At 48.5% G+C, this 24,198-nt stretch overlaps 1 protein-coding gene across 2 annotated transcripts in view; it reads right to left on the reverse strand.

Annotated features, from left to right (window-relative positions):
* PKNOX2 (PBX/knotted 1 homeobox 2) overlaps positions 1-24,198 on the reverse strand; it is a 282,247-nt gene that overhangs the window by 96,479 nt on the left and 161,570 nt on the right. For both annotated transcript variants that reach the window (XM_049654902.1, XM_049654896.1), the window contains exon 3: positions 1,273-1,379. The gene's annotated coding sequence lies outside the window, so the exon portion shown is untranslated. The remainder of the gene's footprint in view (positions 1-1,272; positions 1,380-24,198) is intronic.

A 24,198-nucleotide genomic window follows, 5' to 3' on the forward strand; every position in this document is an offset into this window, starting at 1 on the left:
CTTTTCTCTCTCTCTCTCTCTCTCTCTCTCTCTCTCTCTCTCCATCTTCTTTAAGCCCTCACCACAACTACTGTCTTCAGTGATCTCCCTTTGACATGGCCGTGCACACAGGCTCGTTGAAGGCTGTTGAAAAGATTGTCAACTTGTCCCTGAAATGGACACTGCCAAATCCCTTTGCTCAAGGGTGAAGCCTTGATCCCCCTAGATATGTCTTTTTCTCTGGCGTTTACCTCTAGGAGCCACAGCATGCTTCAGTGTGCTCCCCACTGCTTGAGACACAGAGCTCCCCACATGGCTAGAAGGCATAGGAACTGGGACAAGCACTGTGAGCCAGTTCTTGCCCGTGTGGTCCTCTGGAATATCTCTGGCCTTGCTAACTTGGGGAGCTGGCCCTGGGAACATTCACCTTTCTGGTTAACTGTCTCCCTTTCCCTCTCTCCAAGGAAACCAGCTTTTGTGAGGAATCGGGCAATGATGACTGCCCCCCAAAATGAAGGCTGATGAACTGTAAGGTCATGGCAGCTCTAGAACAGCAGAGAAACTTCCAAAGTCCTGGGCAGCGTCCTTTGGAGTTGGGGCCCAATCTCACCATAACAGATCCAGCCCTTATCATGGCTTACTGGAAAGAAAAAAGGGTTGTTCTGGATAACCGGATTCCTAAATCCCTGCCTATACTTATGTCTTTGAGATCATGAAGTTACTTAAGGGGATTAAAAAAACCCCTATCTGATAAGAAGATTAAATGAGATTCTCCATTCAAAATGCCTTATACATTCTAAAGAACCATTTCGCAGAGTTCATCAGACACCTGGAACTCAGTTTCCTCTGTGCTCATCAAAAACACTTGGGGTGCAGCTTCGGTCTTAACCTCGGCTTAGAAATCAGACTCTCTGGTGCGAGGTCCAGGTTGTGCTTTTTAACAAACGCCCGTAGGCGGTTCATAGGTGATAATGCTTGCTCCAGAAGGTTGTACAATGTTATCATCACTGTGGATGTAAGCAACAGCCTGTCCATCTGCATCAACATCACTTCATTGTTCCCAGACTGCACAGAAGAAAGAGAGGTACGTAGGGATAAGGCACAACCCTGGCCCTGTCCTCAAGGAGCTAAGGGGGAAAGATGTGAAGCAAAATGATACGAGGTGTGTGTTCCTAGGTCGTATATGCTAAGTGCCAGCTAATGTGATGGGCTGCTTCTCGAGGCTTTCAGAAGAAAAGATCATCTGCCTGGAGGGTTTAAACATGTGCTTAAGGATGGAGAAGCATTTCTTACTGTTCGGGTGATCCTGGCGGACTCGAGGATGGCCCTCAGGAGACTCACTCCCTCTTCTCACTCCCAGCTGGGCCAGAAATTCTTCCTGTCACCTGGTGCCAGAGCACCTGTAAAAAAGGGTAGAGCAGCTCTCAGAAGGGGTTAGAGGCCCTGGGGGGTCAGAGGACAAGGGGGTGCCCACTCTGGTTGTGAGAGAGCATTCCATTTGCTCTACAGACCTCCCTGCCATATGTGCCAAGCCAGTCTCTCTCTTCAGTGTGGCTGTTCAGGCCCACTGAGCCATTTTAGAGCCCAAATCCTTGTCACGGTTCCAAGTGCCCTGTTGTCAACCTTCTGGTCTCCTGATATCGGTTGTATGTTCGGTCCTCTCTCCCCCAGCGTGTGGGCAGGTCTCTGAGTGACTCTGGGCCCTGGGCAGGGCAGAGCTGGCTTCCTGTTCTAAACTGTAGGGAACTCAAAGGAAGGGTAGTAGTCACAACCTTTCCAGATGTGCATCTGAGTCTCAGATCCTTTTCCATTGGCAGACTTTGGCTGGGGTTTGGGGAGACACTACTGGGGGTGGGGAGGAGGTCTGTGGGCAGAAGGGATGAAGAGTCAGGAGGGCAGTGGACCCCGAGCAGAGCCTGGCAGTGAAGGACAGCCTTGGCCTACAGGTGGCTTTGGCTGCACCACTCACTGATTTATTTTTAGATCGAAGTGAATCATTTTGGTTCTCAATATTTGAAATGAACTTAGATGTTCAGAAACTGAGGTTGGTGGTCTGTACTGTCCTAAGGGCTGACCTGACACTTCCCAGACACTTATGTTAATTTTCTTCTTATGAATCCAGGTGCTAATTTGACCCCAAGGAGGCTGCGCTTAGGGCTAGGATGGCAGGGTCACGGGATGGAGGGTGGACGAGAGCTGCTCGATGCCTGGGCTGCATTTTTAGGGCAGCACCGGGGGGCATACAGCCGAGAGCCCGGCCCTACAACCAGAGGTAAATGCATCTTTTAACATTCACAGCTCCTTTCTAGTTAACACCATCTTGGTCTCCTTGTAAAAACACATTTGCACCTCAGTAAAGCATGTAATTAACTAGTGACATGACAACAGGAGGAGCTAAACAGTGGCCCAGGCTGGGAGTTGCAGTGGGGAAATGGAAATTTAGACATTTGCCTGAACAAGACTTTCCCGCCTCCCTTCCGGGGTGTGTGTGTGTGTGTGTGTGTGTGTGTGTGTGTGCACGCACACGCACACGCGCATGCGCCTCCCTGGGGGTGAGAGTGGCAGAGACAGAGACAGAGTATCCGGGGTCCTGAGGGGGTATGAATTCCCACCTGCAGGAAAGAGTGAGCTGGGGCATGCTAGGAGGGTGGGAGGGGCTGAGAGAAGCTTCCAAGATAGGTGGGTTGCTTAATGAATTTCCATTAACAAAAACTCACTGGGTTGAAACAACCTTCCTCCCCACCCCTCAGATGCCTCCCAGGAGCTGAGGAATAGAGACACATTCAAAGCAGCAGGGGGCCAGGTCCCCCCTGGCCACTGCCAGCCCCTGGGATACCACACAGAGAGGCCCAAGGGATCAGGACCACTGAGGGGAACACATCTTGAGCACCAGATTGCTCTTGTCACACTCCTCATGCCCCCAGCCTGTTCCTCCTCCCTGGGGCCTTGGGTGAATTCTGTGAATGGCTCCCAGTTCTCTGCCCCCGCAGGCAGCCACGCTGGGAGAGGTGTCCTAGTTCCTTCCAAGATCACCCTTTCATTTCATTCTTCTACCACTTCCCATCCCTTTGCAGTCAGAGCAGAAGATGGTCCTCCCTCCCTTTCATGCCCCGTCACAGAACCATGGTGGCCAAGCCCCTCCTTGTCCCCACAGTTTGCCCCTCCAGCTCATCAGGTGCCTCCAGACTGAGCTTCCTAGGCAGACGCCCTTATTCTGCATCCATCCCAGGCCCCAGAGAAGGTAGAACCTCACTACCCCTGATGGGTTTATGCCGGTGTCAGCTCCTCTCCCAGAACTTTCAGTGGCTCCCTATTCATAGAAGGCACCAACAAAGGTTCACTGATGGCATTTTACCAAGTGCAGCCTTCAAGGTGTCTGCAGCCTGGCCCCGTAATACCCTTCTAGACTCTCCTTTTCTCTGCCACCCGCAGGGTCTCTACCCTCCATCCAAACACAAACTTTTTCCATCCTCCAAATCTGTACCACAGTTTCCTGCTTTGCTTGCTGCCCCAGTTCTATATTTCTACCTGACAGAACCTTAACCGTTCTTCAATATTCAACTCAAACATTCTGGCGCTCTCCTCTAGAACCATAAGTAATTTTACCTCCTCCGTGTTTCCAAGTAACATGCTGTTTATCGTTCTCTGACAGCTCTTGCCACATTCTGTCTCATGCTATAGTTATCTTATGTATCTGTCATGTCTTTCCAAACTGGAAGTTCCTCATGGGCAGAGACCCTGTCTTATATCTGTAACTTTTCAGTTTACAAACAACTTTTGTATGTAATATCTTCTTTAACTCTTTTTAAAACAATTTTTTTCAAGGTTTATTCATTTTTCAGAGACAGAGAGAGACAACACGTAAGTGGGGGAGGGGCAGAGACAGAGAGGTAGACACAGAATCCAAAGCAGGCTCCAGGCTCCGAGCCGTGAGCACAGATGCGGGGCTCGAACTCACGAACCACGAGATCGTGACCTGAGCTGAAGTCAGACGCTTAATCGACTGAGTCACCCAGGTGCCCCTAACTCTTAAAACAACCTGTAAAGGTCAATATTTTAATACAACTTAATTTTCATTATCTTTACAAAACAATAGATGCTGATTAGTACAAAATAGTTAAGTAAGACAGAGAAAATTTAAGTTAGTTGTAATCCCACAATGCAAAGATAACCATAGTTAATATGTAGAATAAAACTCTTCTTTCCTAAAAACAGTGCCATCCTATATAGACTGTTCTGTAATCAGCCTTTTAAATTTAGCGACATATCATAAATATCTTTGCATATAAGGAAAATATACACTGTAATCCTGTGGCTAAATGGCATTCCATTTATGGACACACTATAATTATTCAGCCAAATTTCTACCACTTGTTCAGATTATTTCTAGTTTTTGCTGTTATCTGTTATGCCCATTCTCATCACTGAATTTTGCTCCAGACGTGCTCATTGTCTTAGGATAAGTTTCTAGATGTGGGAGCTGCCAAATCCAAAGGGATGTTCGTTTTTAAAAACTTTTACAATGACTCACAGGAAGGTCACACCAATTTACATCCTGTCTGTGGTGTATGAGAGACGCCTTTTTCTTTGCCAGCCGGTTGTTCCCATTTTACAGATGTGGATAATGAGGCTGAGGAAAGTCGGGTACCAGGGCTTGCCTAAAACCACAACCAGCAAGTGGCACATCTTCTGGCTCTAGACAGTTTGCTCTTCCAACCTACCCCACTTCTCTTTGCTCTCGTGTTTCTTACCAATCCAAAGGGAGGGGCCGCATTAAGAAGAGCCGAGTAAATGCTGGGCTCCCGCAAGAAAGCAGGTGGCTGTGCCCTGAGTTGTGGGGTGTGCCCTCCTGGGAGCTCTGAGGATGTCTGCCTCCCCTGCCTCATTTCCCAGGTGTCTGGAGCCTACTCGGCTGATGAAACCTCTGCTCTTGGGTAGTTTTTTACTCTTCCTTCCTCCCCTCTTCTGGGCAGCGCAGATTTAGCCTCTACGTATTTTGGACCTTCAACATAGCAGGGCCTGGGCATACAAAGATCGCGCACACACACACACACACACACACACACACACACACAACTCCGTCTTGGAGGTGTTCAGAGTCTTGATGATAAGGAAATAATTGTACCCTGTAATGTATGGATGCTGCTGCTTCTGGTTCTTGGCCTCACCACCCTCACCTCTGCCAAAGCCCACAGTGGCAGGGGTGGGGGGAGAGGGTCTGGGTCAGGGCATGGAAGGTTGGAAGGCCCGCCTGCCTGGTCCTTCAGCCTCTGCTTTAATTGTGTCCCTTCTGGCACTAAAGAGAGAGCTCCTTCCTGATGTCCTGGTGTAGCCACATGCTTTTTTGTCTGTCTTTCTGCTCTAGCTCTACCTCTGCCTCCAACCGCCACCCCTAAGGTGGCCCTGTGGATCCAGAGCCCCCCAGGCAGGAATCACACCAATGTTAGGGAAGGGAAGCCGGCCATCCCTGGCCCCACTCAGGCACTAATAAAATACACATTTGAGAGAGGGAGGATGCTCTGAGTGACACCAGCCTGCCCCCACGCAGGGCACCACTTCAGGGCTACAACACACATAGATTTCTCCTTTCCTAGAACTGACAACCACCCAGTTCCCAACAGCCTGGAGAAAGCTTCAAGGCAGAAATACAGCTTGTAATCTCTGTTCTGTCACTGCCAGTGATCCCTCTGAGCATAAGGAGGGCAACTCACATGACAGAAAGCACTGAGGAGAATGAGAGACAGTCTGGGGTTGTGGGGTATGGGGAGGAGCCTGCTCGTGGGTCGTGGCCACCCCTCTTATCCTGGGGCAGCTCTGTGAGCCATGCTGCCCCTCTTCACTCAAGGCTGCCTCGCCTGAAGGAGGGGCCAGAATGTGACTTGTTAGATCTTGGCCAGAGAGGATACACCACCCTCCCTCTTGTTGCCATACAAAATCCTTTTCCTCTAGAGGCCAGCATGCAGCCCGTGACACTACTGCCCTGATCCTGAGGCTGGACATGGGCTTAATTATCAGGCAGCCTGACAGGCAGGGAGGCAGACAGTGAGAGAGAGAGAGAGAGAGAGAGAGAGATGGATGGGAAGACATGGGCTCTGTGTGACCTGATGGCCCAGATATTTCAGGGACAAAGAAGGAAGCAGGAGCTTCATCTTAAAGATGGAGTCCCTTCTGTCTCTACGAGATCTCCAGGGAATGGGGTGGCTCCCACCCCTAGTTCTTTCTTTAGCCCTGGTCAGGCCTCTCCCTGCCTGTCCAAGTTGTAAACCAGGGCGCCCTCTGACAAAGACGGGCAGGCTTCCCCAGGAAACACCTTTGCCTGTTTTGCCAACTTGTACTTTTTGTAGATGAACAGGACAGTAGTGAACTGGGTCTCTGAAATCTCTGGCCAGAAGCCCAAACCAAAGGCCACTTTGGAAAGCTGCCCCATGCTGTATCTATCCCAGGAGCAAAAAACACCAGAGTCATTGTCTCCTTTGGCCTAAGAGGCTTGAAAGAGCCTGTTCTCACTCTGGAGCCCACCCCAGTACCAATTCTGGTGTAAGTGCAGTGGTGGAGGGGCCCTCGGGCACCTCTCCAATAATGGACATTTGTGACAGTCTAAGGCTGCTCTCACCTCCTTGCTGGGCCGAGCAAGCTAAGGATGCATGACAGCTCGATCCAGCCAGGCCATGGCTTTGCTAGGTGACATTGGCCAAAACCCTTCACGCTTTGAATTCTGTTCCATCATCCCCATCATCCCCATCATCATCATCACCACCATCATCATCATCCCCATCATCATTATCATCATCCCCATCATCCCCATCATCATCATCATCACCACCACCATCATCATCATCATCATCCCCATCATCATCATCATCATCATCACCATCCCTATCACCATCACCATCATCATCATCAGTTTTCATCATTGTCGGTACACAAGAGGCTGGACCTGGCTGACAGTGTGATCTCATTCTCTGACTGCTCTTGGTCAGCTGTTAAACTCAACTGTCCTAGCCTCACATATCACCAGAGCAACAAGGCTGATCTCAAAGAGACCAGATTCCAATCCTCTAAGAAGACAGGGCCTCCTTGGAAGCTAAGATAATTCATAGACTTGTTTACACTGATTGTCCCCTGTCCTTAGGCCCTGTCTACAATGGCTTGCCAGGGCCTAAGAAGACAAAATCCAAATTTCTTAGCTTCTATCGTTATCCTCCATAATCAGCCCAAACCTACCTCTTTACCTAATCCCCTGGTCCTTTCAACCCAAACCTTTCCCCAGCCAGGCTGGGCTGCCACTGTCTCACAACCTAGCACATGCCATGTCTGAGCCCTGTGCCCCCTCGCTAGGCCACCATGCCCTTCTAGAAGGCCTTGTGCTCCCCTTCTCTCTTGGCTGTCCAGGTCCATCAAGTCCTGCACTTACTCAGGTCCTCTTTCCTCAAAGACAGTCTCAAGTCTTGCCTTTCTCTGACCTTCTGCAACTGCATGAAGTCAACCTCTTGTACCTCCAGCCTGTGATTGACCCTCAATCTTAATCTATTTTGTCAACTTCTGCTTTCTGTGTTAATCTGATATCCTCAATGGCACCATATGTCTTTGAAGACAAGATATGTGTCATTTATTTCTTTTATACTCTCCATATATACATAGGTTAGCACCTTGTCCTTGTAGATCATTGAAAGTATCATTCCAGTCACACGAAGAGGGACTAGTCCTGGAAAATACTAATTCCAATGAATGCTTAATCAGTTTGTTTGAAAGTTAGCTATTTCACTATCATTACTTATTGCCAAAGGCATTATAATTCCCTATATTTCAATGTGTCTCTGAATGAAGAGCTTTTGACCAAACTATTATTTCATATGACTCTTACTAATATCATTAATGAATGTGGAGAGATAGTCCAGCAGAGTGGAAAAGGCTGTGAAGTGAGACAAACTTGGATTCAAATCCTAGATCTCTTTCTTCCTAGCTATGTGGCTTCTATAAGTCTTGGTTTTCCTATTTCTGTAAAATGCAAACAATAATAGCTAACTCACAAACTGTTTATTAGGATTTTATGTGGATGTGCTTAGCAGATAATAAAGTACTCAGCAGTGACCCAGACTAGCCTTTAACAAATGGTAACTGTTGTCATTAATGACAATGATAGTAATGACAATTCACTTAGATCTTGTCATCCTTCAAGATTCAGCTCTGTATTGTTTTCTCTCCATGCCACCTTATTGCACATAGGGTAAGTTATTTCCTCCTTTCTGCTCCCCTAAAAACTGGGACCATATTTCTTATAAGATAAAGTCCAAAGTTCTTGGCCATGAATTCCAGGCTATATCTCACTAAATTATTGTTACATATCCCTATAGGTGTCCCTCCCATTAAGCTCTGAGCTTCCTGAGCAAGGTGTTCCTCACATTCGTGCTTCTAGCTCTGGCCTAGTTTCAGGCTCAATGTGTATTTATTAAAAAAATTTTTTTTAATGTTTATTTATTTTTGAGAGAGAAAGATAGAGCATGAGTGGGGGGAGGGGGCAGAGAGAGAGGGAGACACAGAATCCAAAGCAGGCTCCAGGCTCTGAGCTGTCAGCACAGAGCCCGACGCGAGGCCCGAACTCATGGACCATGAGATCATGACCTGAGCCGAAGTTGGATGCTCAACCGACTGAGCCACCCAGGCGCCCCTCAATGTATATTTATTAAATGAGGTAATGAATGGATGAACAGGAATGCCAAAGGCAGTCAAGAAACTTGGGAAAAATTGGACCAGACACAAATTAGAGATTGGTGACTGGGAATCCATCATGGAGAGCAAATGTCCCTGTTAAGGCAACTAAGACCAGCCTGACTTTAGAGAAGTTACTTAACTTTTCCAGCAGGATTTCCTTTCTTGGAGAAACTTTCAGCCCCATTGAAAGCCCTTTCAAGATCTCTGCAAAGCCCTGCCTGTCTCTACCCTCCCTTTCTGCTCAGCTGGGCTCACTCAGCCCCTTTCCTGACCACTCCCTTGCCATTCCCACATGCTGGGGCGCCTGGGTGGCTCAGTCGGTTAAGTGCTGGACTTCAGCTCAGGTCATGATCTCCCAGTTCACGGGTTCAAGCCCTGCATCGGGCCCTGTGCTGACAGCTCAGAGCCTGCAGCCTGCTTCAGATTCTGTGTCTCCTTTTCTCTCTGCCCCGCCCCCAGTCACACTCTCTCTCTCAAAAATAAACATTAAAAAAAAAAAAAGAATATCCTATGTGCTATTCTCTTAGCACTTACCCCACCAAATTGTGATAGCCTGTTTGCCACTTTGTCTACTCCACTAGATCGTAAACTGAATCTCAAGCCTATATATTGTTGCAGAGCCTAATATGTATTTTGGACATATTGGGTGTTCAATAAATATTTGTTGAATAAAGGAGCAAATAATGTATACATTCGGCAGAGGACATGTACGCACAACATGCTAATGCCCTTTACAAAGGGCTGTGTTATCCAACTTATAATTAAATTTTTTTTAATGTTTATTTATATTTGAGAGAGAGAGACAGAGTGTGAGTGGGGGAGGGGCAGAAAGAGAGTGAGGGAGACACAGAACTCGAAGCAGGCTCCAGGCTCCAAGCTGTCAGCACAGAGCCTAATGTGGGAGGCTCAAACCCACTGACCGCAAGATCATGACCTAAGCAGATGTCAGATGCTCAACTGACTGAGCCACCCAGGCACCCTCAATTTATAATTTAATTCTTGTAATAGCCCTATAAAGTATGTGTTATTAGTCCTGTATTTTTTAATTAAAAAATATTTTTAAGTTTATTTATTTATTTATTTTGAGAGAGAGAGAGAGAGCAGAGGAGGGAAAGAGAAAGAGGGAGAGAGAGAGAATCCCAAGCAGGCTCTGTGCTGTCAGCATAGAGCCCGATGTGGGGCTTGAACTCACAAACCATGAGTTCGGCCCATGACCTGAGCCAAAACCAAGAGTCAGATGCTTACCCAATCAGCCACCCAGGTGCACCTAGTCCTGTTTTTAAAAGAGAAAACTGAGGTTAAACAGTGACTTTGTGACTTGCCCAAAGTCACAAAGCTGGGGAAAGAGCAAAATGAAAGAGCAGAGTCCAAGGGTTTCACGGTGGCCTCCTCAGCACCCCTGCCCACCCGCCCACCGGCCTGCTGCCTACCTCGCCAGGGAAAGGATGCAAAGAGGCTGAGCTGCTTCAGGTCTGCCTCACTTGGGAGATAAACAAGAATTCTTCTTCTCATCATTTGGTGAGTTGCTGACATTTTGTTTGACAAAGAATCTAGGAAAAGCGTCTCCTGGGACTAGTTTTGGGACTAGGCTGTGATAATATTTCTTTATTGAAAAAGGATGCTAGGAATTGAGCTCTGGTTGGCCTTTTACATGGAGTAATTTATGCAGGAAATGAGAAATAATTTTTTTTTTTTTTAAAACACATGTTGAACTGCACATCGTAACAAAGACAGGAGTGATGACCACACACACACACACACACACACACACACACACACACACACAATATCCCAGAGATGTAGTCACAGACCCACAAAGGCACAAAACTCTAGTTCACAGTCATGGTCACAGCCACACACTCTGTAAGAAGTAAAAAGATCCCCAGTCAGATCAATAGAGCCCTGGGGACACACCCACTTGCAAGATAGTCTGATGCCTCTGACTTTTCCTTCCAGGCCTTCCAGGGGAAATTGGAATTTTCCCCCACATGTGTAAATTTCAGTTATTAAGGAACACACAGGAAGGATGACACTAAAAAAACCGAATCTCTCTGTGCCTTTCTGCCCTTTTCAGGGCCCTGTTGCCTCCTGCAGTGATCACACTGCATATGGAGAAGCTGCCAGCCTGATGACGTGCCTCCCAGGACATAAGTTCCCACTCCGGGAGATTTACACCTTGGGCCTCACAGAGGTTTCAGTCATAACCTGCTCCTGGAGGACAGCAAAGGAATGATAACAAGGATGAGAAATGAAATGTCTGTAAAATTCTCATTCAGATGCCACTCAGAAATGAATCTCAGAAATGGAAGGGATGGTAAAAGATTTTATTTAAAATGCTTCCCTCCCTAGGCTGTTTGGGAAGGACTGGGATTCTGAAAGTCAGGAATTCTCCAGCCATGGTGATTGAGCCTAAGATCCCTGTTCTGGTGGAATTAGCAACCGAGATGCTCAAAGAGGCCAGAAATTGCACCTGGAGGCAGGACACCTGGCTTCTATCCATAAGTCTCCTGTATTAGCTCTGGATTTGACCCTAGGCACATCATGGCCTGGCCCTCAGTTTCTCTGTCTGTAAAATGAGAAGGTTAGGACCAGATTGTTGCTTTTGCTAGGGTCTCATCAGAAGTCCCCTTGCCCCCTAGGCAAGTGTTAGCAAGATTTCATACACCTCTGTATCTGCACGGTGATTTATACATCCCAAAGCATATCCAGCCACATCCATCAGCTTCTTGCTTGAGCTCACAGTGACTTTGTGACATTGGTAGTGCTGAAATCAATACACTCATTTTATAGATACAATAATCAAAACTAAGACTTAAAGTGTCTTGGCCAAGGTTGCAAAGAGAATCAATGTTGACTCAACTTACACGGAATTCAAATCTTCTCTTGAATGTCACTCCCCATTTAAAGAGGGAAAAATGCACGATATACCTTGAAAACCCTGGAGTTTGCTCTGGAAAGTAGTTTTTCTATTGCCTACCTTGGACTTGTTAAATAATAACTATGATTTTAAAGCTCCTGCTCTCTTTTTGCATGGCTTAGGATGAAGGCCCAGGGCAGGTGTTCTTTCACTTAGGAAAAAGATTTAACCATCCTTTGACTACTAAAGAGGGCCTAGTCTGCTGTGAGGGGAAAGATCAAAGAAAAGGAACTCAATTGTTATTCACTCATTCAACAAATGTTTACTGAGTGCCCACTCTGTGCTAGGAACTGTTCACAATTGTTAGCCAAAAAAGAAAAAATCTCAGCATTCATGGGGCTTGCATCCTGGTTGGGGGCCTGTGGAGATGGGAGCAGTGGACAGATGATAACAAGGTATATAAATAAAATATACAGTGTCAGATAATAAGGGCAAAGCAGAAAGGGTAAAAGGAAGGGTATTAGGAGCTAAGGTACTAGGAATTTAAAGTTCCCCACCAACTTCCTGGGGAAACAAAGCCAGGGCGTCAAAGATGGAAAACTGTAACACTCAGCAGAAGAGAGGAGAAAGAAGGTGTTGGTTGGGAAAACAGGTCCCATCAAAAGAGTGGCAGGCCAAGCTGTGCAGGAGAAAATGGACAGTGAGAAATTCCTTCAATGCAGATAGGAGAGGGATTTGAAGACATTACCTCCTCTGTGAAGCTTAACTCACTCTTGCTCTGTGGCATAGCCCACCTCTGGCATCAACTTCTGGAGGAGACCAGGGCTGGGTGAGTAAGGCCAAAGGGTGTCAAAAACTCAGTAATGGAGATAAAAACTGGATCAATAAAAGTGTGCTGCCTAGCCATACTGGAATACAAGGCAAAGGGAAGGATTGGTAACACTGATCCTGTCATCCTTTAAAAGTTTTCTGTTCTGTTTATCATGTATTTTTGTCACTGATGTTGATTAAAATTTTTTTTTTTCATGAAAAAAGTATTTGTCCTGATTATTGAGTTCTTGGTGCCCACTTGAATTTTATGCCTGGAGTGAGTGAGTCCTGGCAGGCTTAGCTCCTGCATCTTTAGTAAAGGATGCACACATGAGACAGGAAGAAAGAGAAGGGGCCAAGCCCATGAATTTGCACGCAGAGCAAAAGGGGCCTCACAAGCAAGACAGAGAAAGAAAGGGGAGCAAGACATAATTCCTGGAGTGGAACCTTGAAGCAAGATACGACCAGGAGAAGCCAAACACCCTTCCTCTCTTGGACCCTGAGGAAGCTGGATTTCCCACAGTGTGGGAGGGAATCTGAAAGTTCTATTGGGATATTCATGGGAAAGGTGAGCCTTGCACTCTGGAGGGCTTGGGGGCACACCGCCGATGGCAGGTGGCCAAGTGTTTCCCCTTCCAGCTCTGCACCCAAGGGTCCACTGCGATAATTAAACTGTGAAGGCACCAGAGTCCATGGGGAATTCTGGGGGCAGAGCTCCCCTTGCCACATTCCACAGCCCAGCCCCGGTCTGGGAGGGGAGGGGAAGGGTAGGGGAACGTGGGGGAGGGGGAAAGTGGTCACTGTTTGCTTTCACTCCAAGGGAAAGGATGGGGTAGCATCTTGTCACTGTGTCTGCCCAACAGAGTGTGAAACCCCCTGAGGGCAAGGAATGGGAGGGAATGATTAAACAGAAAGGAAGACTCTGTAGGATGGGGCCAGTGTTCTCCAGTGCACACAGATCTGACCCCAAGGGAGATGCCCAGAACCGAGCCAGCCTGCTTTCCTCACTGTTGCTCCTTGCTTTCCTGCAGTGCCCTCCAAACCCTGACAGTAAACCCCAGGACCTTTAGATGATCCATTCCTATGCTCAAAACCTTATTATTAAAAAAAAAAAAAAAAAGGTCAAGTAGTCGAGACCTTTCGTCATATGGCTTCTACCTGACTTCCCTGGCTTATCTCTTACATCTTTCCTTCAAGTCGGGGGATGGCAAACTACACCCATACCAAATCCTGAAGCTGCCTGTTTTTGCAAATAAAGTTTTATTGGAACACAGCCACACCTGTTCATTCACCATGATCCATGGCTGCTTTCCTCAACAGTGGGAGGGTTGAGTAGTGACAACACGATACCTGGAATATTTACTGGCTGAAACCTTCCATGAAAAGTTCGCTGACCCTGGGTAGGTTATAGGTAAACTGTGCTCATCCTCTCCTATGCAGACTCTACTTAGAGATGCCTCCACACCCTTGCTGGTTCTGCTTTCCAAGACTGGGATGCTCCATTTCCCTGCTCTAGGAGCTGACCGTGGCTCATTCTTCAAGGACTCAGCTTATATATTATTTACTCTGTGATGTCTCCCGAATTCCTATAAATACTGTTCATGCCTCTGCACAGCCATGGAGTATTGTTAGGATGACCACACGTAATTTATCACCCAAACTGGGGCGATTTTGAGAATGAAGGAGAGCACGATTAATAATTACACAGAAACTTCAACTGAGACTGTCCCAAGCAAACGGGCTCATTTGGTGGTCTACACTCAGTGCTTAGTCCATTCTGCCTTCTAAGGGCCGATTGTTTACATATCTAGCTCCCAAAAATAGGCAGGATGCTCAATGGTGAGGACCGTGTGTGTGTGTGTGTGTGTGTGTGTGTGTGTGTGTGTGTGTGTGTGTGTGTAAGAGGGTTTGGGGGAGTTGTTGATCCTGAGTGTATCCATACATATAAGCTGTGATCAATGAATGCTTATTGAAACGAAAAAAGGAAGGACTCTGGTCCTAAATGAAACAAAAGCAGGTTCTTTAAGAGCAGCAAGCTGGGACAACGAGGACAGAGCAGCCACTAGTCAAATGGAGAGGCCCTTGGAGTTAGTGGAGGTGGCAGGCTTGTCTGTGTCATTGTGCGTGCACACCCAGCACGGGGGGCCGTGACACTGCCTGGTTCCCCCTGGTACTCTCACCTTTCTGCTTCTCTGGCTCCCCTGTGGCCCCCCACCTTCCTCTTCCCAGCTCCTCCAATCCACGGCTTAGCTGCTTTCCCTCCAGATAGCTCTCAGGGAGGCTGGGGTCCCCATCCAAATCAGAATGCTGGGCTTGATTTGGGTCATGGCCACTCGAGGCTCTGCCAAGTTAGGAAAGGAGGGGTGCCACTTCAAGGATGATAGTTCATTTTTGCAGGTTCTGAGCTGAGGCTGAATAGTGGATGTTCAGAATTTAGAAATACATCTCTCTTCATAAAGCTCCAGCACATTCTATAGACTTCAACTTCCCAAAGTGGAAGATAGGAAACAGCAGGAAACTAAGATGACCCATTGAACACATTGATACTCTCCATCTGTTCTCCACTAAACAGTCAGGAAAATCTTTTTCAAGTGCAAATCCATTCTGTCCCCTCCCCCTTTTCTCCCTTGTTAACTGGTTTCCCATTCCTCTTGAAATCAAGACCAAAATCCTTACCTTGGCCTAGAAGTTCAGGTGTGGTCTGACCGTCCCCACCTCACCTGCTTTATCTAGTTTGCATTTTGCCTTCCAGCCACCCTGGCCATCAGTCCATCAACTAGGACATGCTTCTTTTGACCACAGGACCTTTGCACAAGCCATCCTATCTTCCTGGAAGATGCTCTTTCCTCATCCACTTTCAATTAGTAACAGCTGGCTTCATGTCTCAGCTCGTGTCACTTCCTCAGGAGAGCTACCATGAACTCCCACAGGTCAGGTGAGGAAGCTTTGTATACTGCATTTCTTAATTCAGTTTGAGTACTTAATTGAGCCGATAATTATACATTCATTTATGATTATTTGAGAAGTGCCTAGGCTATAAAGTACTAGGCTATAAGCTCTGAGTAGACAGAGACCCCCGTTTGTTTTGCTCACCTTGAATCCCTAGCACCTAGCAGCGCTCAAAGATCTTAGCCGAATAATCATCCTCACTAACCCGAGTCAAAGATCAGGAAGGCCACCTGTGACCATTTCTCAGTGCAGTGAACTAAAGTGATTGGAAGTAAGACCTAGAGATTAAATCTTTCTTCTTAGCCTCCAATTTCTGCTCCTTCTCCTTCTCCTAACAGGGCTGTCCGTAGGGACCTATTGCACAGAAGGCCACATAATGGAGTTTACACAGGCCGAGGCATTGGCTGTGAGTTCACAGGACAAGACAGGCAATAGAGGTGGACAGACCCATATCAGGGCTGATCAACAACCAGTAAAGAAGGCTCAGCCAGTACCAACCAGATGGCAATTTGCAGTAGGACTTATTTTCTCCATGCTCCGGCCCATATCATCTTAGGCTCAAAGGGAACCCAGAGGGGCCTTCTCTATCCCTGAAGTCCCTCCCTCCCTACTTCCCTTCCTTCCTTCCTTCCTTCCTTCCTTCCTTCCTTCCATTTTTCCTTCCCTCCCTCCTTCCCTCACTACTCCCTTGCTCCTTCCACCACCTCCTTCCCTTGCTTTTGTATGGTATTCTTTATGTGTGTGGACATCTTGACCCCATGACAATGCCAGCTTCTTGAGGTTAGGGACTATGCCATAAATGACTTTGGATCCCTCACAGCTTCTGGGTACAATGTGCAGCACACGATGAGTATCTGTGGATCCTGATCTTCTCTGGAGGGTGTGCAATGTAGTGGTGACTGCCTGGGGTAGACAGCCAGAGAGCACAGCTTTAAGGCCTGGGTGGGGGGGAAGTACGAGGGAGGCCATGGGAATGCTGTGGTCCCACGTGTGCAGAAAGGGTCAGCTCTTGGGCCAGACAAATGCTGAGGCCCTCGAAGCCCCGCCTACCACTGGGCTAAGAAGTGGCCCACTCCAGGGGCCTGGCTCATCTGAGTGTAGAGCATGTCACCATGCCTTCTCAGGTCTGGAGAAAGACACATTCACTCAACCTACCCAACCCCAGCGGTTTCACAGGCAGCCTGGCAGTTGTGCCCTGGGGTGGGGCTCAGGAGCAGGGCCCCACCCCGCCTGGGAGAAAACAAAGCAACTGCCTCCGCGCTGGCACCAGGCCCGCTCCCTGTGAAGTGAAGCCTCTGTGCCGGGCCAATCAATAACAGAAAATGCAAGTGGCCCAAGGTAGCAACTCCAAGCCCCTGGGCTTCAGGCAGGATGGGGCAGCAGCCCACCAGGTCGGGAGCACGGGGATTAATAACGCATCAATTTTAATGCAGGGAGAGGTTTTTTTTCTGCTTCACAAACAGCAAAGTGAATGTTTGAGCATCCCGGCAGGGGGTTAATGAGGACTCTGATTAGTTATTCGGATTTCTCCACACTGCCTCAATCCATCCTACTAGGGAGGAAAGAGGGAAGGAGGTGGGGAGGAGGAGAGCTCCAGTCTCTGAGCCGGCTTCAGCACGACAGCACACCCCGCCCTTCCTCTCCACCCTCTGCCACACTGGTGGAAGAGAGGGCTGGATGGGGCTTCCGGGTGACCTAGTCCAGCCCCTTGATCAGAGGGAATCAGAGGGGCATGATTCCCTGGCCACACCTAGTATGCGTGCAAGCCCTCGCCCAGGCCAGAGCCCGGACCAGGCTGGGGCTTTTCCACTAGACCAAAATTCCCTTACCCCACCCCCTCTTCCCAGCCCAACGTGAATGTTCTTCTCAGGGGAGGCTGCTCATCAGGGATAATCTAGAGTCATTCTGAGGCCCTCAGCCAAGGGGTGTCTGCTGGGCTGGGGGACCAAGGGGCATCCTCATCAGAAAATCTCTGCTTCTGGCCCAGGCTACTTCCCAGCTCAGGAGGGAAGGTGCGGCTCCCTGTGATGGTCCCCTGGGGGAAGAGGCCATCTCAGCATGGCCTCCTCGCTTCCCAGCCGCCTTCCCAGCTTCGGGCATCCAGTGCAGCTCTGGGGGAATCCCAGCACGAAACCACCAGCTCCCTCTGGCCAGGCCTCCTGCAACAATCCCTCTCCCCTCCCTGCTGACTCCAGATTAGTGATGGATCCTGCACTCTGGCCCCCAACATGCAGGGCACAAAACAGGGGCAAAAGCATGCAGAGACACAGCATGATCTCAGGAAGAGAAATCGCCAGGCCATCTGGACACGGGCTCTGTGCCTTTCCTGCTATGACAACGCAGATGGACTTGTGAGCGAGGGCTCCCCACTCCCCTCCCTACCCCTACGTCCCAGACCATCTGCTGCAGCCCAGGGCCCAGAGCAGGGTCCAAACCTGGATCCACAAGTGATGCCACAGCAGGGTACCACCCCTTGGTTTTTCTGAGTTCATCTTAGTGTCACTTAAGTTCCCCAAATGCCTCTCTCTGGAGGTCCCTCACACCAACCCCAAATTCTCAAGCTGCACACTGAGGCCCCATTAACTCTCCCCAACATGAATCTGTGGATTCTCCCTAAAGTCAGGGACTATCAGCTTCTTGGCGCCCACAGGGCTCTGCGCCCTGAAGGGAGTTCTCTGCTGCTGTCCAGGGTCTCAGCGACCTCTTCTAGTTCATTCAGAAGAATAACGGCTGATGTCTACTGAAGACTCCTGTGTGCCAGCCATCGCGCCCAGTGTGTTACACACGTGTGATTTAATTGGCCCTCACTGACCCCGCGGAGTAATGCTCATATCTGCGTTTTCACCCGGTGCAGTCCAATAGAACTTTCTATGATGCCGGAAATGTTCTCTGTCTGTGCTTTCCAATACCATAGACACGGTGTGGCGGTTAAGCACTTGAATTGTGGCTGCTGTGACTGAGTAACTGAATATTTACACCTTCATTTCATTTTAATTTAAACAGACACATGGGGCTGGTGGCTACCGAATTAGCACAGCCTTACAAGGGTCAAGCAGCACAGTCAACAGCACCCAGCCGGGAGGGGCGGGGCTTCGTACCAGGTGTGTCCGCCTCAAAGGCACAAGTGCTTCTCCACGATGCTGTCTTTGAGGCCTTATTATCAAATGCATTAAGAAACCAAGGCAGAGAAGGTAAAGGAATGGCACGTAACCAGCAAGTCTAGGGTGCTCACATTACATTCCAGTACTAGGTCTGCGAGGGCGTCAAGGACACCTTGGCGAAGATGAGTAAGACAAGTCTCTGCCCTCAAGGTGCTAGTGATTCCGTTAAGAGACAAAGTAAATTCTACTTGGGACAGGGGATTTTGGATGCAGAACTGGACCGAGGTAGGATGCTGCCTCGACATCCCACAGCACCCCCAGCCCCCAAAGTCCACCCCGCCCAACTATGGACTCCACTTTCTCCATTCTACTCGCTTCCCCACACGTGGTTCTCCCATGTTCCTCATTTTGGCCTTTATTTACTTACTTTTGCTTTTAAGTTTACTTACTTATTTTGAGAGAGAGAGAGAGAGAGAGAGCAAGAGAGAGGGAGGGGCAGAGAGAGAGGGAGAGAGAATCCCAAGCAGTCCCTGATGTAGGGCTCGAACTCATGAACCTGTGAGATCATGATCTGAGCTGAAATCAAAAGCTGGAGACTTAACCGACTGAGCCACCCAGGCGCTCTCCCACCCCCACCACCCATGTTCCCCGTGTTGGATGAAAGGCACCATCACAGGCAGGAACTCAAGAAGGAAACCCGGAGGCGCCCTCGACTTTTCTTTTCCCTTCCTCCCTGCTTTTCTCACCTACTTTCCAAGACATGTTGAGATTTCTTCCTAAATGTACTTTATTTTTAAATTTTTGAATACATTTCTGTTTTTAATTAAAGCTTATTTATTTATTTTTGAGAGAGAGAGAGAGCACACACTCACACACATGTGAGTTGGGGAGGGGCAGAGAGAGGGAGAGAGAGATTACCAAGCAGGTTCCACACTGTCAGAGCAGAGCCCGATGTGGGGCTCGAACTCATGAACCATGAGATCATGACCTGAGCCTAAGGGCAGATGCTTAACTGACTGAGCCACCCAGGTGCCCCACTAAATGTACTTTAAACACCCTTTTCCTCCCATCCCTGTTGTCTAGGCCCCCCATTACCCCTCAGATGGCAGCGCCCTGCTGTCACTCCACCACAGGCTCCAGTCACATGGCTAAACAGGAGCTCAGGATGATTCTTATGCCTCTGGGCTTTTGCGTCTCCTCCTCTGTCTTTCTGGAATGCTCTTTCTTGCTTCATCTACTTGGAAAACCGCAAGTAACTAGAGATTCAGCCCAGGCTCTCTCCCCCTAGAGGCCGAGCCTCCTTGCCTCCCTGGCAGGATGACTTCCACCTCCGTGCTCCCGTGACTCGGCACACCTGTTCACCTGTTTTATGCCACTTACCATACTGGGTTGTAAGTATCGGCATATCCCATGGTGTCCTTTTAGGTCAGAGATGGTGGCTTTGTCCTTTTTGTGCTCTTGGGGCCTGCAGTGTAGGGCACAAGGCAGGAGGGAGGGAGGGTACAGATGTGTTTGCACCAGCTGTTACCTGAGACCTAATGCACTCTCTGCTCCTGCCTTCCTGCCTCCCACCCACACCACCTTTCTGCATGAGCAGGTTGCTGGAAGTTCCCTGAAACATTCCTGATTCAGCTCACAGGCGGCTCTCTGGAGGCACGGCAGAGTGACCTTCCACAGAACCTGGCACCCAGTGCGAACTCTGACAGCTTTGCAGAGTCTCAAAAACGGTTTGCATCAGGGGCGCCTGGGTGGCTCAGCCGGTTAAGCGTCTGACTTCGGCTCAGGTCATGATCTCATGGTTTGTGAGTTTGAGCCCCACGTTGGGCTCTGTGCCGACAGCTCAGAGCCTGGAGCTGGCTTCGGATTCTGTGTCTCCCTCTCTGTCTGCCCCTTCCTCTCTCTCTCTCTCTCTCTCTCTCTCAAAAATAAATAAACGTTAAAAAAAATTGGTTTGCGTCAGCCTCAACCAAAATGGGCTGCAACCTCTAAATGACCTTCCCAACATCTCTCCCTTTGCCTCCGGCCTTTTCCCAGTTCCCTCCACAACGCAGTCAGTAACAGCAGCATCGGGCACCGCCCACAGGGACTGCATCCAAGAGAATTTACAGCGCGGTGCACCTGTCTGGGGGCCAGATTCCTCACACTGACATCATTCTTGCCTGTACATGGCGCTTCACACTTTACAAAGCCACTCCTGCCACGTTCTCTCATTTGATTCTCGTGACTCCCCTTTGTGAGGAGGGAAGTTAGGCACTGTTGCTCCACTTCACAGATGAAGACACAGAGGCTCAGAGAAATTAAGAGACTTATCTAGTCTAAGTGCAGGATCCTAGATTCAAATGCAGGGAAAAAAAAAAAGGATTACGGAGGAAAAAATATGCTAGCAAGACTAAACAAATAGGCTTATTTGAGGATGTGTGGTGCTTGGTGTTTTGATGGGACACTGGGGCAGAGCAGAAGGCTGGGAAAGAGTGTCTGGGGCTGTGTTCTACCCCCAGTCCACCATGTGGTCTAGCCACGCAAAGTCATCGGCCGTTCACACACCATCTTGTTCCCTTACCTTTGTGCTTTGCTGGGGAATTTATAGCTTTCCTTGCATCTCTGACTTCTGATATTCTCCCCAGTCTTCCGTGACCATTTCAAATGCTACCTTCTGCAAGAATCTCTCCTGGATCTTCCCAGGCAGAAATGGTCTCTCCTCCCATTGGGCTCTCACGGCACTTTGTATATTTGGGCATTGCCAACTTTGCCTCATCCCGTTTAGGGCTATGACAATTTGTGTGTCTGCCTCCTCCATTGTGTCCAAGGCAGGGACAATTCTTGTTCACTTCTGGATCACCCACAGTATCTGGAACTGTGCCTCGGGCATAAGAGGTGATCAGAAAATATTGGTTGGGTTGAATTTCATTGCTAATGATATTTTTAAGGAGGGCTGGTAAAGGAAGGTAAAGCGAAACCATGTCTTTCTACTGGTGAGTGTGAAATGTCACCGACATCGCATCTTTTGTCCTCATTCTCCAGTCTGAGCTCCAGGATGATTTAAAAGCACGTGTGCAAAAGATCAAAGGAGGGGCTTCTACACAAGCAGCAACAAAAGAGTAGCCTGCACCTGTTAGAAGTATGCCAGGAAGGCCAAAGACCAGAATGCACTGGTGTCTGAAAACACCCCCCTCCCCTCCACCCTCACATTCCCCCTCTCTTTTCTCCCTTAAAAAGCAATACTTGAAGCAAAATGGAAGAGGAAAAAAAATCAGAGTGAGGTAGCTACAGCCCGGGGCAGACATAGGAGGTTACCGGATGGCAGAAGGAAAGCAAACAATTTAACTCCCACTTTGCTTTGTTTTCTTCAAGGACGACAATCATCAAAACAGAAAAATGATTTATCAAAGGTTCAAGTTTGAGATAGGTGAGGAGATGGTAATCAAGTAGCTTATGGCTTTTAAGTAAAGTCAAGGCTGCAGACAGCCACAGATCACACCGCAGTATATGGAAAGAGCTTGGGTAGGAGTGTTGAGCCACAGTCAGCTGTTTGCAAACCGATGAAAAGAAATCGTTTATTTTTTAGATGGAAATATGCAACAGTCACCTGTTTTCACAAAGTGGCAAACAGATTTTGGAAGCCGCATAACCACACGTGTAGCATGAATTGCTAACAAAAATTCTAGACTGAATTAATTGTGAAAGAAAGTAGTGATGACCAAGAGCCAGAACAGGCTCATTGAAAACCAGTCATGGTTAGCTTGGTGGCCCTTGGTGAAAAACCCAGAATTCCTAGGTTGGCAGCGAGGAAGATCTGAGGAGTGTGCCGATTTCAGGAAGCTACAGGACAACATGATATCCTTCTGGGTAAGGAAGGGTAGGTCTGAGGAGTCAGTTGACAGGAGAACAGGTAGGTGAACTTTTAGCTAGCCTGTGATCATCCCCAGTCAGTAGTGATCAGCAGATCCCAGTCTGGAGGGAGAGCTTTCATGTTGAAGTGTCCGGCTTTGTGCCCCTGAGTGTTTCCACGAGTGATCTGTGTGACGTTGTAGAAGGTGTGTTTATGTTTATAGTTGATGTGTTTACAGACAGGATTAAGGTTGAGAAAGAGCTCGTGAGGCAGGAAACATGGGCTGAAAGCAAGGAGATGATGAATAAAGAGAAATAGAAATATGGGGCGCCTGGGTGGCTCAGTCGGTTAAGCGTCCAACTTCGGCTCAGGTCATGATCTCGCGGTCGGTGAGTTCGAGCCCCACGTCGGGCTCTGTGCTGACAGCTCAGAGCCTGGAGCCTGCTTCAGATTCTGTGTCCCCCTCTCCCTCCGCCCCACCCCTGCTTGTGCTCTGTCTCTCTCTGTCTTTCAAAAATGAATAAACATAAAGATTTTTTTTTTTTAAATTTAAAAAAGAGAGAGAAATAGAAATTTATACTGTTGGAGTAAAATGCAAGCTGTGCATGTGAGAGAGATGGAGTTTAAAATCATTACATGTGAATAAAAGAGAGGGGAGTTTGACTGACAATTCAATAGGTACCAGTGTTGTGATATGGCTGCCAAAAAAAAAGAAGAAGAAAAGGTAATTGAGATCTTAGGCTGCATTCCTACAAGTCCAGGTAAGGGAAGCAATGGTTTAGACCATGTTGGGGGCCACACTTAACTTGCTTCATCAGAGGAATACTGACATTACAGAGCGCACGAGGAAGTAGGCTAGGATGTTGACAGAAGGAATCTCCCTGCAGCGCAGAGCACTCTGGGAGAGGCACGGGTGTCGTCTTCAATATTCAAAGCGCTATTATACAGAAGAGCTGTTGGTCTTACACTGTGCTGTCCAGAGCAGAACCAGAACAGAAAGGTGGATGTGACAGACACATTTCTCCCTCACATGAGGGAGTCCTCCCAGGGACAGCTGCCCCAGAGCAGAGGAACTGCCCCCGCTAGGAGCTGTCAGGGAGACGGCGAAAGCTTGTCTACTGGAGATGCCTTCACAGCATGGCAGGTTAAACCAGGTGACCGCCAAGACCCCTTCCAGCTCTAGGACATTATGAGGCCCCTGAGTGAGGAAGATGTTTCTGATTGGGGCAAAGCCTCTCCAGGGTCCTTCGAATACATTGTGGAGGTCACCATCTCCTCTGCGGAGTAATAAATCTGGTCCTGCATTCTGAGGAATCGCTCTTGGGAGAGATCATAGCGGTCGTGACATGTGGCATCTGGAAAAGAGCCAACATTTTCCCCTGTGCTTCTCACAGAGATTCCCTGCCCCACTAACATTTCTGGGAGGAATGTGGCTCCCACTTAATCGTCCCCTGAGGCGTGAGCAGGACTGGGAAGAGGTGGGAAGGGGCAGCAATGGTGTGGCTCAGAAGGCCAGTGTAGCCAGCAAAGCCCAGCCCAGGCACAGGCAGAGAGCCGACCGCCATGGCCAAGGGTGTGATCCCAAGCTGCTAACTTGTCAGGAGAGAGGAGCAAGAAGGAGTTAAAGAGCACATTCTAAGGAAGGCCAACCCAGTAGCCAAATGGTCTCCCCGGACCATACACTCAACACCCGCTGATACGAATGAAGTATCTGTGAAGGATTCTTGTTTCCGGCCATCTCTGTGCCTTTGCTCACTCGACTCCCTCTTCTCAAATGTTCTCCTTCCCCTTTGTGTTTGCCTTTTCTGGTCTTGCTCATCCTCCAAGGCCTATCCTATGCATATTCTTTGTGTCTCTTTTTAGTTTCCAAATCGAAGTCATTTCCCACCAGGGCACTCGTGTTCTGCCTCGAATTATGCTGAGTTGTATTTGTGCCCGATGTTCCTCCTCCATTAGGAAGC

The sequence above is a fragment of the Panthera uncia genome, chromosome D1 (assembly GCF_023721935.1).
Source record: "Panthera uncia isolate 11264 chromosome D1, Puncia_PCG_1.0, whole genome shotgun sequence".
Lineage (NCBI taxonomy): Eukaryota > Metazoa > Chordata > Mammalia > Carnivora > Felidae > Panthera > Panthera uncia.